Source organism: Gossypium hirsutum, chromosome A13 (assembly GCF_007990345.1).
Source record: "Gossypium hirsutum isolate 1008001.06 chromosome A13, Gossypium_hirsutum_v2.1, whole genome shotgun sequence".
Lineage (NCBI taxonomy): Eukaryota > Viridiplantae > Streptophyta > Magnoliopsida > Malvales > Malvaceae > Gossypium > Gossypium hirsutum.
The window spans coordinates 94222565-94239610 of NC_053436.1; the positions used below are offsets into that span (position 1 = coordinate 94222565).

At 35.2% G+C, this 17046-nt stretch overlaps 1 non-coding gene across 1 annotated transcript; it reads right to left on the bottom strand.

Moving 5' to 3' along the window:
- Positions 1-16169: 16169 nt before the first annotated feature.
- LOC121213026 (small nucleolar RNA R71) lies at positions 16170-16275 on the bottom strand. The gene has a single exon (XR_005908395.1). It is a non-coding gene; the product is annotated as a small nucleolar RNA R71 (small nucleolar RNA).
- Between the last annotated feature and the right edge of the window lie 771 nt (positions 16276-17046).

The window sequence follows — 17046 nt, forward strand, 5'->3', positions numbered from 1 at the left end:
GCTTCAGCCCATCCATGAAATAGAAGAATGCTACTTTTTTGCTTAAATAAGTGATTTGGAGTATCAGTTCACTAAACTCCTTTATATACTCCTGAATTGTGTCTTGTTACAAAAATTGACACAAGTTAGACCAAGCCTCTTTCTTAGCATATTGGGGGGAAAGCTACTCATTGAACTCTTTTTAAAACTTCTCAAAGTCCCAATTACGGCCTGACCATGTTTTTCATCTGTGGACCTATGCTTCTACCATAAAAGAGTGAAATCAATAAAATATCTGGTAACAATATTTACCTTAGAATCATCATACTTGATGCTCACGGTACGAAGGTATTGCTCTATCTTCCACAAGAAGTTGTCCACTTCTCTTGCGATCCTTACCCCTTTAAACTTCTCTGGTTTGGGGACATCTATCTCACAGTTTAGTGTCATACCCAACACTCCTTGTCCATAGTGGAATGGAGTAACCCTCGTATCACTTCCACATTGGAACAGAGAGACTCCAACATTGTTTCCCTAAATTTCTCTTTCATCAAGTCTAGCTCTGCAGTGTGTCCCTTGACTACCTCGAATATCTACCTCATATCTTCTAAGGGCTCATTAAGATTGACCGCACAATTTTCCAAAGCCAACAATATGTCCCTCGATTGGCTAACTTTCCTGGCCCTTCTACGGGTCTCCATTGACTCAATTTGATTGTCTACTCCTTTCGTCATCTCAATCTGTGCCTTCGAACTCTAGCTCGGATACCAACTGTCACAGGGTTAGAACTTTCGTCTTGCAATTCATACGGCCTTAGGCAATTTTTTAGTTTCAAATTTGCCAAGTTAGCCTAACTCTCAAAAAGTGAGAATTCTCGATAGAAATTCTCTAAGGCACCGAAAGAGCACAAAAAGAACAAAAAAGCCACAAGAAAGAAAAAAATGCCAAGTGTTTGAGTAAATGCTCTCAATAGTATTCAATTATTATGAATGATTACAACCGAGTGACTACAAATGAGGGGGAATGCCTCTATTTATAGTTAAGCTCCCCTAGATCCAACAGTATGGTTTGCTTTACATCAACGACCGAGATTAAAGCCTATATACAATTGAGATTCTTAAGGGGTTGACTCAACCCTTTAAGATTAGAAAATAAAATCTTATCAGATAAAAATCTTTTAAGATTAATTTCCATGACAACCCTAATTTTCCATAAGTCTGGTCCACCAAGGCTTCAAGTAAATGGGCTTCTCCACATGTTCCACTAATCGACCTAGTGCAAGTGGCTCAAATGAGTCTCATTTAACTAATTGACCTGCATGAGATACTCTTTGCGCATTCGTCACATGCTTTTATCTGTGACCTATGGCATAAGGGTGTAGATTAGCCATGACAATATTGGTTTGGAATGTTAAGGGTTTTAATAATCCTTTAAAGCAAACTAGGTTAGTTAAGAGTGAAAAAGTTGAATGTTACGGTTGTTTGTATTTTGGAAGCACGAATAAGATGTCCCAATGCTCAAGTAATTTTGGATAAGAAGTTTGAGGATTGGAATCATCTAAATAATTAATCTTCCCATGATAATGGTTGGATTTGGGTGCTTTGGAGAGGCAATTGGAATGTTACTGAGTTGGTTATTACTAATCAGTGTGTCACTTGTCAAATTTGTTCTGCTGATAATCAATTTTATCTTTCAACAATCTATGATAGTGATAGTGAGTTGATGAGGAAAGAGCTTTGGAATAATTCACAAATGGCATATGGTAGGATTAGGAATGAGTCATAGGTTATTACAAGAGATTTTAATGTTATGAGTAACCCTAGAGAGAGTTTTGATTAGGATAGTAGTCAATTGGTAACTTGGGATATTCAGGATTTCCTTGATTGTCGGCATTGTACTAAGGTGCATGATCATCCATTTATGGGATCAATATTTACTTGGGGAAATAAGAGAGTGGAAATGCCTTTGTTGAGAAAACTTGGTAGGGTTATCATCAATGCACAATGGCTTGTGAAATTTCCTTATTCTACGGTAGAGTTTTTTCCATCAAAGATGTCTGATCATTATCCAAGGTTTATTCATCTTAAGGAGGCAATGTTTAAGCCTTCGCAACCCTTCAATTTTTTTAATTTTTGGATTGAGCATCATGGTCACAAGTTGTTGCGGTTAACCCTATGCATAGAATATTTGCTAAACTAAAAATATTTCAATAAGACTTAGTTTAGAAACTCTAAGAGAGTTTGTGCTAAAAGGATAGAGATAAAGAATTTGCAATGGGGGATAATGAATCAACCTATTGCTTTGTTGGTGAAAAGAGCAAGGATTTTTTGTCTAATTATTACTCTTTGTTGAAGGCTGAGGATCTTTTTTATCAACAGAATGCTCGTGTTTAATGGATAAATGTTGGTGATCATAACATAATATTTTTTCATAAATAGGTGGTTGTAAAAAATAAAAGGAATACCTATAATTGCTTATATGAAAAAAATGGAAATAAACTGGAAAGTATAGAGAAGATTTTGGGGGAGCTTAATTAGTTTGTTAAGGAAACTATTAGCACTGCTGATGCTAACTTTATTAGTATTTCGGATGAAGTTCTTTGGGAATTGTTAGGTGTGAAAATTCCTAGAAACTTGAGAGATGAGCTTGTCTTACTTAAATCTGTTGATGCAATTAAAGCTATGATATTTTAGATGAATGGAATAAAAGTTTGGGCCCTGATGGTTATAATGTAAAGTTTTTCTAGGCTTGTTGGGCAAATGTGGGAAAAGATGTTATTGATTCTATTCAATTTTTCTTTAGATATGGAATGATGGTTGATGCATTTAACTCGACAAGTCTAATTCTAGTCCCTAAGGTCCCTAATCTTGAAAGAGTTACTAATTTTTGGCCAATATCGTAGTGTTCTACTCTTTACAAGTGTGTTACAAAGATTGTAACCTCCCCAACCTGGTCTGGACGCTAGACTCAAATTAGGAAATGGGCTAGTAAGGTTATCGAAGTTTTTAAAGAAAATTGTTTTAAAAATTTTGTTTAATTTAGTAGAAAACCTAGTTAAATTTCAATTTATAATTCCTTAAAATTCTAATTAATATCTAGCAACGGAAAAGATGTTATTTACTTATGTCTTTAATAAAAACTAGGGGATTCATGCATACTAAATAATACTCCTAGCATAATATCTTAAAAAAAAGAGAATAAAATGTCATACAAAATAAAAAAAAAACAAAATCCTAAATCTCATACAATCCTTTAACATTAAAATAAATCAAAAGAATAAGCCTTAATAAGCTAGAAATAAAATAGATTGTGTTGAGACCTTCCGGGTGCCGTGCCTGTGTCTTTACTTGGTGGGTTATTTGTAAGGATAAAAATTTAAGGGGGAGTGAGCTATGATGCTCAATGTGATTTCCTTTACAACAAAATTAGTACAGACTATGGGTAAGACATATTAAATAATATAGCATCAAATAATCATAATCATACAACAATTCAAAGTATTGGTTTTCTAATTTAACCAACAATTATATCACAAAACTCACCATATAGATTTTAGAATAATGGATTTTCAGATTTACCCATAATATATATATACTCACATATATATCATAACATAATTTTTTTAGATTTGTATGCACATGATTTAAATGATGTTGTAGAGAATCAAGTTTAAACAGAATAAATCCTACCCCACCTCTATACACCATAATAGGAGTTCCCCAGAACTCCCTTTCTCCAACACACACCGAGATATGGATAAACCATTACTAGTTTGCATATAATAACCGCTATTTGGCTGTGGACACATAACAAGTCCCACAATTGGAATTCGTCTTTGGCCGTGGGTTGTAAACTTTAAATTGTATAGGGTTTTTGTAACGCCCCAATTTTCGGGAATTTTAAAAATGTTGGAAAAATTTTTAAAATTCTGTGTCCTGTTTGTTTGTCGTTGGATTAAGTACGGTAGTGGGCCTCTAGAAGGCCTAAGCTTAAGGTAAAACCCGGTAGTTTTAATTAATTTTAATTCCATAAGAAAAAGGGGTTTTGGTTAATTGGGCTTTTAGGTATTAATTGTGTAAAATAAATCACAAGGAAGCATGTGGTAAAGTGGCTAAGTGACGCCACTGGGAATGCTATAAGTGGCGTTTGGATGATTGGGAGGACCCAGGTTCAAGTCACAATGACAGCAAATAAGGGATTAATTTTTATGAATGGAAAAGGTAAGTAGTGGAACTGAAGTGAAAGTCTGTCAGGAGAGGATTTAGGAGTTGATAAGGGATAGGATTTAGGAGTTGATAAGGGATAGGATTTAGGAGCAGATAAGGGAGGAAATCTAGGAGCTGATCAAGGAACAAGAGGTGGCCAGCCAAGGGACTTTAGCATGGGAATTTCGGCTAGGGTTAGTGCCAGTATAAATTCGACATTAGTGGTAAGTGGTGCCGTTTCCTGACCATTCTCTTCTTCTTTTCTTTTTCTCTTCTCTCCATCCACTTATTCTTTTCTTCTTCTTTTCCCCATAGCCGAATCCTTCAGCCACCCTACTCTATACCACCTTCCTTCCATTATTTTTAAGACTATAGCTGATTGCCTCAAATCCCGAAATCCCGAAAACTTGACTCCTTTTGTACCGATTTTTCCCTAGCCAAATCTCTTATTTTTCTCATCATCTTTGGCTGATTCTCTCAACCTCTAAACCCCAGGTTTCTGTTGACAATACCACAAGTAAAAACCCTCATATTTTATCTTTCTCTACACTTTTGCAAAAAGCCGAAACTCCCACACTATCCTAGAGACATAGTCGAATACTGAGATCACTGAGGGCTCAACTTTTGTTATTGTTTGAAGGCTTAGAACTACATTAGAATCAAGTAGGAACTAAGGGGGAACGTTGACTGGAAGAATCGGTGGTAAGTCTTTCCAACTTAGTCTATCTTGCATATTTTAAGAAAAGCCAAAATCCCTAAAAGGTTAGGGAGGTTGTCGTTTTTTTGACTTGTAGCCCTAAGGGGTTGTGATAATAGTATCATTTTGGTAATAGTGTGATTAAGAGGCTATTGATCAAGGGATTGGACAAGTGGAACGAACGGATCTGGATCGAGACACTATTTTCGGCAAAGGTAGGAACGCTAAGGCCTAAGGTGTTGTTGGCCGAATATGGTAAGAAGTTAATATGTAGTTCGTTTCAGTAGTAAGATTAACATGGTAGTATCATAATTGTAGGCAGTTCGTGCGTGGATCTCGTCAGCAAATTCTCATAAAACAGGTGTGTAACTGACACCCTCTCATAGACTAGATCGGTAAAAGCCGAAAAGCCGAAATGCCGAAAAGTTGGTATTTTAGGGATTTGCGAGTGTGCGAATGCTCGTAAGATAGTTGGGTTTGCATGTTTGGTATTCTGAAGGTAATAAACTGTAGTACATGCGATTTCGTACATTTTGATAATGTGGGCTTAATGGGCCAAAAATTGGGTTCATGGGCCAACGGGCTCAATTTGGTAAGTATGCGCGGTAAGTATTCTGATAGTACGTAAATGGATAGGATATGCATGAAAACCATAGAAGTAGCTAACTCACTACAATATCCTTATGTATGGAAAATTACCATGATACCCCTAGGTGTAAATGACCAATATGCCCCTAGGGTTAATTTTGTTTGAAAAGCATGTTGATTTAAATCTGTATGATGTATGCCATGAATGAATATTTGTTGCATGGGGACATGGGTTATATTTTGGAGGAAGCGTCCTGGTGGCTATGCCACAATTATCTGATCTGGTGGCTCTGCCACATATTTCTGTTCTGGTGGCTCTGCCACGATTATCTATATCTGGTGCCTCTGTCACATTATCTGTTCTGGCAGCCATGCTGCATAATTCTGTGGCATGTAGCGGTTGGGTGGGTCGAGTAGTCTCCCCACATGGTGAAAGGTTGGTAAGGGGGTGTATGAGGTTGGTTATGTGTTGGGTTTTGCATATACATGAAAATATCTGATCTGATCTGTTATGGGCCTATGGGCTTAATTCTGTATTCTGTTCTGGGCTAAGGCCAATTTATTCTGTTTCTGTGGTTTGAGCTGATATGGGCTATGGTTGGGTTAATTTTACACACTGAGTTTCCCCAAACTCATCCTCTATTTTCATCCATGCAGGTAATCCCCAGCCATAGTGGGCTTGGAGCTGCGAGGGATTCGGAGTGGCCACTCGTTCTGCAATATGGATTTCTTCTGGTGAATTGGACTTCAATTTTATTTACTTTGATGATTTGGGTTTTGTTATGTAATAAGGCCGCTTATGATTATTTTTAATTGGGTTTCGATTTATAACTTATCATGATGACCTTAAATTATATTAACTATCAAAATGGGCTAGATCTAGGGTTCATTTTCCAAAAACATAAACTGATTTCGAAGTAGCACGATTACAAACAAGGCTTCTGCTATGATAACGTTTTACAAACTTAAATACGTTTTATTCTAAAATAGACATAATTTCAATGGTAACCTAAAAATATACGCGATGTTAGAGTGTGGCAATGGCGGTGTGCATGTCTAGGATTGGATCCGAAAGAGCTTGGTACTTAAGCAATCCGATGGACTCACCTCTTTTTTCTGGTTTCCTACCTGGTGCACAGCTTCCATGCACTTTAACCCTTAATGAATTAATCCTTTGAACATCAAGTACGATTTTCTGAACTTAGAACGGAAAAATGTTTTTAACGTTTTTAATGTGGCACGTCGGATCCGGTCATAACGTCTAGGCCGGGTTTGGGGTGTTACAGTTTTCTAGTCGTTTTTACCACCATTTCACTTAAAAATAACATTAATCCCAAGCAATTATTAATGAATTTAGTAAATTTTGCTTAGATCTCACTCATGGACATGAACTTATGAAATATGCAAATTTGTTATTTATTATATGAATTTTGTGCATAAATTAAATCATTTTCATGTTATTTATTAATGTGCTATGTTTTAATAATGTAGTGGGATCATAAGTAGAGATCAGTACAATTCTTGCATGGACATTAACAAATCCACCCTACTTGGATGGCAAAACCATCAAAAATTGGGTCATAAGGTTGTTAAATTTGACCCAGTTAAAGTGATGTTACATAGTGGACATGTCTGGTTATTTATTGGGCCATAAAACCATCCAACAAGAGGGAGTAAAGCCTAAATTTGGCACAAGCGTGTGGCTGCCCAAAAATCAGTTTTGAGACAACTATTTAAAGGTCCCTAAACTTTGAAAATCATTAAAATCAACACATGAAGATTGCTCAAGAAACTGTCCATCCCATGGCTAAATTTAGCATGATTCTATGCTTAGATCAAGCAACCAACTCACCCTTATTTCCACTTGTTATGGTCAGCCATTAATAAAAGAGAACCAAGAGATCTTTGGCGCCATTTTTAGTAAATTCAGCCACTAACATCAAATATAAATGCCACTCCTCTAACCTTTTCATTTATCCCTTAATCCCTAAAAATCATCCCCTATTCCTTCATTCATTACTCATCAATTCATTTTCTCATTCTCTATAGCACCCCTAACTCGTCTCCGTCGTTGGATTAGGGTCAAGGAGTATTATGATAACATTTCAAACATTTAACATTTCATACAATTAAATATGCAATCATAATTACCATTAAGCAATCACATACCATTCATAAACTAGAATACATATACATACCTTAAACCAAGTCTACGAGACCCTAAAAATAGATTGAAAACATTTTGGGGTCAATTCAAAACATATTGAAAAATTTATGAAAATTTGGAAAAAAATTTGGAAACAGGGGACACATGGCCATGTGTCACAACTTAGGCTGTGTGGACATTCGAAGTCTAGACACATGGTCGTATCCCAACCCATGTGTCTGCCCGTGTGAGAATCGGTGATAGGTCACACCACCGTGTCACTGGTCATGTCTCAGACTGTTGAACTAAATGTTTTTAAGATATACGACAGTGTAACCAAATTGTCTCCTATGGCCAGCCATACACTATCTTAGGGTCTAATTGTCTTTTAAAGACCCCCAATTTAGGTTCTCTAGCTATTTGACACCTTTAGCTATTAAAATAGGACTTTTGCACTTTATGCGATTTAGTCTTTTTTCGAAATTAAGCCCTCAAACGCTAAAATTACTTCACCAAAATTTTCATACACCCTTATAATCATGCTATAACCCCAATAAAATTAATAAAATAATTTTCCCTGACTTTGAATTTGTGGTCTCGAAACCACTGTTCCGACTAAGCCCAAAATTGGGTTGTTACATTTCTCCTCCTTAGGGATTTTTGTCCTCGAAAATCTAACCAGTGAATAAGTTCGGGTATTGATATCTCATAGTCTCCTCGGGTTCCCATGTGGCTTCCTCGACTCCATGTCTATGCCACAAAACTTTCACGAGTGCTATACTCTTATTCCTTAACTGTTTGACCTCCCAAGCCAAAATCTCATGCCATATACAAAAACAATAAATCTAACTATACCGAGTGCTTCGAATGATAGCGTGATCATGGCCTTCGACGTCTGTTGATCCTCGATCTAGTTATGTGACACTATAAGAAAAATGGAGAAGAGAGGGAGTAAGCATAAAGCTTAGTAAGAAGTATGCAAACACATAGCAATAACTATAATATTCATCAAGATGCTCTTGGTATAAATAGGCATAAACACAACTTATTCATCACAATCTAATACTCATCATATAATATATATTGAACTTATGTCTCACACAGACTGAATAGGTACCTATATCACTCACAACACGGTTACACTTTTGTCTTGATTTTAAACCATAACTCTCACCGTTGAACCATTCGAAACACTATCGGATATTCAATTTGCCTCAACACGGGGTAGGATATCGATGCCATGTTCGGAACATGGTCTTACACTAGCTCAACTCGTAGTCGATGCATGTCCCAGACATGTCTTACACTAGCTTACATCTCGAGGCTAATACTTGTCCCAGACATGTCTTACACTAGCTCTCGTCTCAATGTCGATGCCATGTCCCAGACGTGGTCTTACACTGGCTCTCATAATGTGGCCAATGCATGTCCGAAACATGTCTTACACTAGCTCACAATAACCCATACGTCATGGCATGAATATTTGATTTATTTCTTATGGTTCAAACGAGAATTCTACTATCTAAATTATCATCATGCATTCTCATTTCCAAAATCAAGTATTTCATGCTAAATTAACTCATCACATATAATGACAATGTAGTTGTATTATTTGCATACAACTTACCTCAGTTACAAAATATTGTGTCTAGTCAGTCTAATCAATTTGTTTGGCCTTCCCCCGGTCTAAGTTCAGAGTTTGAATTTCTTGATCTATAATAACAAAAATTCAAAAATTTAATCACTTTATCGATCTAGGCATTCAATAATCTATACTTGGGCAAAATGACCATTTTGCCCCTAGACGTTTGCAAAATGCCATTTTACCCCTAGGTCCGAAAATCGATTTTTATCGAATTTCCTCATATCAAAAGCCTAGATGAACCCCTTTTTATCTTGTAGAAAATCCAAAATTTCCACTATCTCACACATTTATAATCAAATTTTCAACTTATGTAAAATAGTCCCTATTAGGGTTTTCATGAGAAATCCCTTCACAAAAGTTTTTTATTACACATCTAATACTCATATTCTTCCATAAAATTTCAAAAAACTATACATATGCTTTCATGGAAAAACTCTAAACTCTCAACCTATAACGCCCCAATTTTCGGGAATTCTGTGAATGTTGGCAAAATTTCATGCTTTGATTTTGTCATTTGTGAGTGAAATTATGAAATAGGACCTATGTGGAAATGTTTGAAAATGCTATAGGCTAATTTGTAGTGGCCACATAAATAGTAGTGCAAAATAGGAGGATTTACATGTCAAACCTCCCATTTTACAAGAAGTGGCCAGCATAAACTATGGTACAAATTGATAAAAAATTGATAATGGGTTAGGTAAATGTTCCATGATGGGCATGATAAGCATTATGGACATTTTTTTTATTGACAATATGGCATAGGTATGGCACAAATAATATAGGTTATTTTGTGTCATAAAATGTTGGGTAATAAAACAACAAAAGGATGAAAAGAACAAAGTTTTGTCCATCTTTGTTCATCATAGCCAAAAGTTAGAGAAGAGAAAGGAGAGGAGAAAGCTCTTGAGTATTCGGTCACTAGGAGGAGGAAAATTGAAGGTAAGTTCTTGGTACCTTGCTTCTATTTTGAGGTTCATGAGTTCTTCTTGATTCTACCTTAACTCTTGAAGCATATTTTGGTTTTTAGTTGTGTTGTGAGCATTTAGTCATGAATTAAAATGAAGGAAATGGTTGTTGTTTCATGTTCTTTTGATGAAAAATGGAAGATAGGTGAAGTTGAGCCAAACAAATGAGCATGCATGTGCCTTAGATGCTAAAGGGAAAAATCGGCTAACATGTTGTGCTTTAAAATGATGAAATGGAGATTATACTTAAGTAAAATCATAGATATGTGATGATTGATTGGTGATATACATGTTTAAATAACATGCATGCAAGGTATGTGTGAAAGAGTGATTTGGTAATAAATCTGCTTGGGACAGCAGCAGTAATGTGACTTTGGAAACTCACCATAAATTATGGGAGATGAATTAGAAGCTGAATAAATTATGTAATTAAAGCTTATTGAGTCTAGTTTCTAATGAAATAAACAAGAACATATTTTGAATTCTGTACAATGAGAAATTTGATTCGTAATGAAGAGTGGTCAGATTAGTCAAACAGTGAAACATGAGAAACTTTCAGAAAAATATGGTATTGATTGGCTAAACCAAAAATTCTGAAAATTTTATGGATAGAAGATATATGAGTCTATTTTCAGGAAAAATTAACGGCACTTGATTTGGAGTTTCGTAGCTCTAGTTATAAATGACTTAGTGGCTGTTGCTCAGGAAGACAACTTGCAGTGAAATTATGATTATGTGGTAAACACTGACAAAAATTTGTTAATGAGTTGCTTATTGATTTCTTATAAGCTTACTCTGATCTGTAGGTGTGGCTGGCCGAATATTGTAAGGGGTTAATACGTAGTTCGTATTTGAATAGTTAGATTAACGTGTTAGTAATCCAATTGGAGGCGGTTCGTGTGTGGATCTCGTCAGCATATCGTCGCAAACAGGTGTGTAACTAACACCCTCTTATAGACTAGATCGGCACAAGCCGAAAAGCCGAAATGCAGAAAAGCCGGTATTTTGAGATCTTGCGAGTGTGTGAATGCTCATGAGATTAATAGTTGATGTATATGGTAAATTAAAGTGATAAGACTACAGAGTGCGCGATTCCGTGCATTTCGATATTTTTGGGTTTAATGGGCCAAAAACAGGATAATGGGCCAACGGGCCCAAGTTGGTAAGAAAACGCGGTAAGTGTTTCTGATCATACGTAAATGGCTATGTTATGTATGAAAACCTTAAGAATAGTGAAATTACTTGAACACCCCTATGTATGCAAAATTACCGTTATACCCCTAGGGTTATTTTTTTCTGAAAAGCATGATGTTCTGTTTCTGTATACGTATGCCATGACATATTATTTTTGTTACATGGGGACATGGGTTGTATTATGGAGGAAGCGTCCTGGTGGCTCTGCCACATATATCTGTTCTGGTGGCTCTGCCACGATTATCTGTATCTGTTGACTCTGTCACATTATCTGTTTTGGCAGCCATGCTGCAAATTCTGTGGTGTGTAGCAGTTGGGTGGGTCGAGTTGTCTCCCCACACGGTGTAAGGTTGGTACGGGGGTGTATACAGTTGGATATGGTTGGGTTTCTGCATAAACATGTAATATCTGTTCTGTTCTGTTATGGGTCTATGGGCTTTATTCTGAATTCTGTTCTGGGCTAAGGCCAACTTATTCTATTTCTGTGGTTTGAGCTGATGTAGGCTATGGTTGGGTTAATTTACACACTGAGTTTCCCCAAACTCACCCCTTTTATTTTCATCCACGCAGGTAATCCCCAACCATAGTGGGCTTGGAGCTGTGAAGGAATTCGGAGTGGCCACCCGTTCTGAAAGTTTGATTTTCTTCTGGTGAACTGGACATCCTTTTATTTACGTTTGAAATTTTGGGTTTTTAAATGTAATAAGGCCGCTTAATTATTTTTGATGGTTTTAATATGTATTACTAAGATAGATATTACTTATTTTAATTGTTGAAATTGGATAGCTTTAGGGCGCGTTTTCAAAAACAACAATTGATTTCAAAATAACACGACAACAAGCAAAGCTTCCGCAATAAAAGTATTTTCCAAAATTAATCACTTTTCCTAAAAATGACTTAATCAAATCGATTTCCTAGAAATATCCATGACGTTAAGGTGTGGCAATGGCGTTATGCATGTCTAGGATTGGATCCGAAGGGAGCTTGGTGCTTAAGCAGTCCGATGGACTCACCACCTCTTTTCCGGTTTCCTACCTGGTGCACAGCTTCCATTCACTTTAACCTATAATGAAATTATCTTTTAAAACACTAAGTAAGTTTTTCTGGATCAACAATATAAAATGTTTTGAACGCTTCGATGTGGCATGTCGGATCCGATCATAACGTCTGGGCCGGGTTTGGGGTGTTACACAACCGTTTTGCAAAATATCCCCTTAATAGAAAGCTTATGCTTCAAGGGGTCAAAAAATGTAAAAATCATCAACAAAAAGTATGTAAATCACTTACTTGCAAGAGGAACAAGTTGCTGAAATTTTTGAAGCTCAAAACCCTTAAAATTGGCTGAAAAATCGATGGTAGTGAAGAAAATGAGAATGTGATATCGTTTTTTTCTTATTTTATTTCTATTTTAGTCAAATTAGCTAGCAAACCCACCAAACTTGGACTTTTTGACCAAATTGTCTTTGATGGCTGGCCATGCACTATCTTAGGGTCTAATTGTCTTTTAAAGACCCCCAATTTAGGTTCTCTAGCTATTTGGCACTTTAGCTATTAAATAAGACTTTTGCACTTTATGCGATTTTGTTCTTTTTCGAAATTAAGCCCTCAAACGCTAAAATTACTTCACCAATTTTTTGTATACTGTTATAATCATGCTATAACCCCAAAAAAATTAATAAAATAATTTTCCCCGACTTTGAATTATGGTCTAGAAACCACTGTTCCGGCTAAGCCCAAAATCAGGTTGTTACAGTATCATAAAATCATATTTATACATTTAACCTTCAACGATTGGCAATTGCACAACTTAGTCATTAACATCAAAATTAGCTTAATCACATATTCATCTAATTTCCATAGCTAACTGAATATACATATAATTTATTAATAGACCCTAAATTCTTGAATTTTATAAATTAATATCATGCTAGTTTAATTGATTGCATTTAACTCCTTAAAAGCTAATACTAACAAAACTCATTGTACGAAATATTTTAATTGCTCACTAACTTTTAGTAATTCAACCAAAATTTCCAGTAAAAAGAACAACCTCCAAAAACAGTCCCTAAACTTCACATAATTAAACAATTTAACCCCCCATATTTCAAATTTTTCTACAATTTAAATTTCAATGCACAATTTCATGAATTGAATTTACAAATCATCAACTTCACTTCCAACTTCAAAAATCTACCAAAATAACATTAACAACTTAGATTTTTCTACCATAGTAACTTCTATTAATTTAAAAAATTCTAAAATTTTCAACATAGGTAATTTAACTTATGATCTTAGGGTTCCAAAAACACAAAATTCATATAAAGAGAACCAAAAATTACTAACCAAAATAAGCTCCAAAACATGGAGCTAAATGGCTGAATGCTCCCCTTTCTTTCTCAAATTCTTCATACAAGGGTTTAAGGCAAAGAAAGAATGATTTTCCTTCTCTTTCTCTCCAGTGTACTACTTATTTTTATTTATTATTATTTCTTTCTTATTTTTAATTTAACAAAATATATTAACTTAAAATTTTAATATATATTAAACTTAAACATAGATCATGACTGATCACTTCGTACCCACTTATATATTGGTCTATTTGTTATACAAGTCCCTAAAACAATTCCTATATTATAATTTAATATAAATCACTACTTTTATCACTTATGCAATTTAATCTTTATACCTAAATTAAACACTAAGTTAATGGAATTACTTACCCGAAATTCAATTCATTCCTAATATAACACTGTAAATATTTAATAAAAATATTTACAGGTCCCATTTATGAAAATGAGGTCTCAATAACTCAATTTTAAAAACTACTAACTTTAGAACCAATATAGAAATTATTAGACCAATCTTCATTTTAATATTGTAATACTCTTGTAAATATTAATAAATAATTTTTTTTACTGACTCTATCATTGGAAAATAGAATTCTAAAATCACCATTTCCAACACCATTGACTTTCAAGTCGTTACATTCTCTCATTTTCTTCCTTCTTTCCACACCTAGCACTTTAGCCAACAAAGCTGTGATAAGGTTGTCTCTTGGCCGACATTAGCAAAGGAGCAACACGAGGATCGGAGGAAAACATGTTCATTCGGACTTCGTGAGACTACCGATTTGAACAGAGTTTATTTTTCCTTTACTTTTTTATTTTGATTCAATCATGTTTGCAGTGTGTTTTATGATCTTGTCATCAACAATGATAGCTTAAATTTGTTGAGCTAGGATGATTGCATTTATTCAATAAAGTTTGTTAAATCATGTTTATAGTGTTTGTGCCTCAGTCGATCATGTTTTCAATTAAACTCAGGTATGTATTTCATTCATAAGTGATTGGATGCATTTGAATTAGATGAGTGATATTGACTAGACGAAGGCTAATGGAGACAATAATTGAAAAGTGCATGCTTAATTTAGACCCTGATCTGACTAAATTAAAGGTTCATAATAAGTTTGACAAGCTCTATTATATTGCATAGTATTTAGATTTATGTGATTAAATTGTTTCAAACCTGATTTGTCCCTGTTACTTCACAAGAATACTAAGAAACCCTTAGTTTAATATGGTCAGTAAAATGCATATTTCACTAAGTAAAAGATTCCAGAAGGACATAATTTGATTTCCAAACTCATGAAAGATCGAGTTGTAATGGAATATTTTTCGAACACTGTTAAACATGAGAAAAATAAACTAAGTTAAAAGATATAATTATCCTAGGAAATTCATGTTATTGATTGTTGAGTTTTGTGTTTTTGTTGCTAAAATCATCTCCTACATTTCATTTCATACTTTGCATTTAGATTAAATTGCTTTAGGGATCATCCTGTATTTAGATAACTTAATTTAGCTTAAACATCATCACTCAAAATATTGTAATTTGATCACCAAATTGTTAACTTTAATTTTAAAATTAATTGAGTAACATACACAGTCTCTGTGGAGACGATAACTCTTTTACCTGTGGAGACGATAACTCTTTTACCTACTTTATTACTTGATAACGACTATGGACACTTGCACAAACCTAAGCATTACAAGTTTTTGGTGCTGTTGCTGGGGAATGTTGCCTTAATCAATTTTTGTAAAATTATTCTTTATAGTTTGGTTTTTATTTTTATATAACTTCTAACTTTTTAATTAGTTCTTTATTCTTTATTTTTTTGTAATTTATTTTTCAGTTGTTTATGAGCATATATCAAATTATCGATTTATTACCTGTAGACCCTGAAATTGAGTGAATGTTTAGATAGAGAAGACGTGAACGATCGGCTCAAAGACAAGTCGAGATGGACCTTAGATATCAGAATGACTGATAAGGAAGTGGAGCCAATCATGTGCATAATCCAATCGTTATTACTGATGATAGGGATCATGCCATAAGATAGTAGGTTGTGGCCCTTTTCAAATGAATTAAATTGGAATTAGAAGATCGGAGATCAAGGCACCCCAATTTGAATTGAAAGTAGTGATGTTCCAAATGCTCCAAACGGTGGGCCAGTTTAGTGGAATGCCTATAGAAGATCCACACCTTCAACTTCGATTATTCATTGAGGTGAGCGATTCTTTTAAGATAGCTGGTGTGACTGAAGATGCATTGACGTTGAAATTGTTTCCATACTCATTGCGAGATCGAGCACAAGCATGGATTAATTCGTTGCCACCAAGTTCAATATCTACATGGCAGGAATCAGCAGAAAGATTTTTGGTTAAGTATTTTCCACCAAGCAAAAACGCTAAGTTGTGAAATGAGATAACCACTTTTTCACAATTGGATGACGAATCCTTGTATGAGGCGTGGGAAAGATTCAAGGAATTACTTCGTAAGTGTCCTCATCATAGAATTCCACACTGCATCTAGTTGGAGACGTTTTATAACGGTCTCAACACACACAAAAGATTGATGGTAGATGCTCCTGCCAATGGTGTTCTATTGTCGGAGTCTTATAATGAGGCTTACAAGATCATTGAGAGGATTGTTAGTAACAACTATCAATGGCCAACAAATCGAGCAACTTTAGAAAGACGAGTAGCTGGATTGCACGAAGTGGACACGCTTACATCACTCTCAACTCAGGTATCTTCTATTTATTAAATGTTGAAATAGTTTACCGCTAATGGTTTGAATAATTTTGTAGCTTAGTTACCAAGTCAGTACGAGGTAGTTTCGTGCGTATATTGTGGGGATGGTAATTCTTTTGAGAATTATCCATCAAATCCAGACTCAATTTATGTAGGGAGCCAACACCAAAATAGAAGTGGACAAGGACCACAATCCAAATTCTATAATCTTTTATGGCATAACCATCAGAAATTTTCTTGGAGTAACCAAGGAAATGGGCCGAACAACACTTACATGCTGCATAGACCCAACCAATCCCAAGGGTTCAATCAACAAGCTCTAAAACCACAACAAGATGTGTCATCCAATAGTTTGGAGAACTTGTTGAAGACATTTATGGTGAACATTGATGCCTTAATCCAAAGCCAAGAAGTAAGCCTGAAGAATTTGGGGAATGAAATGGGTTAGTTAGCTACGAAGCTTCGTAACTGACTGCAAGGATGCTTTTCGAGCGATACAGAAAATCTAAGGAATTTGGGTAAGGAACATTGCAA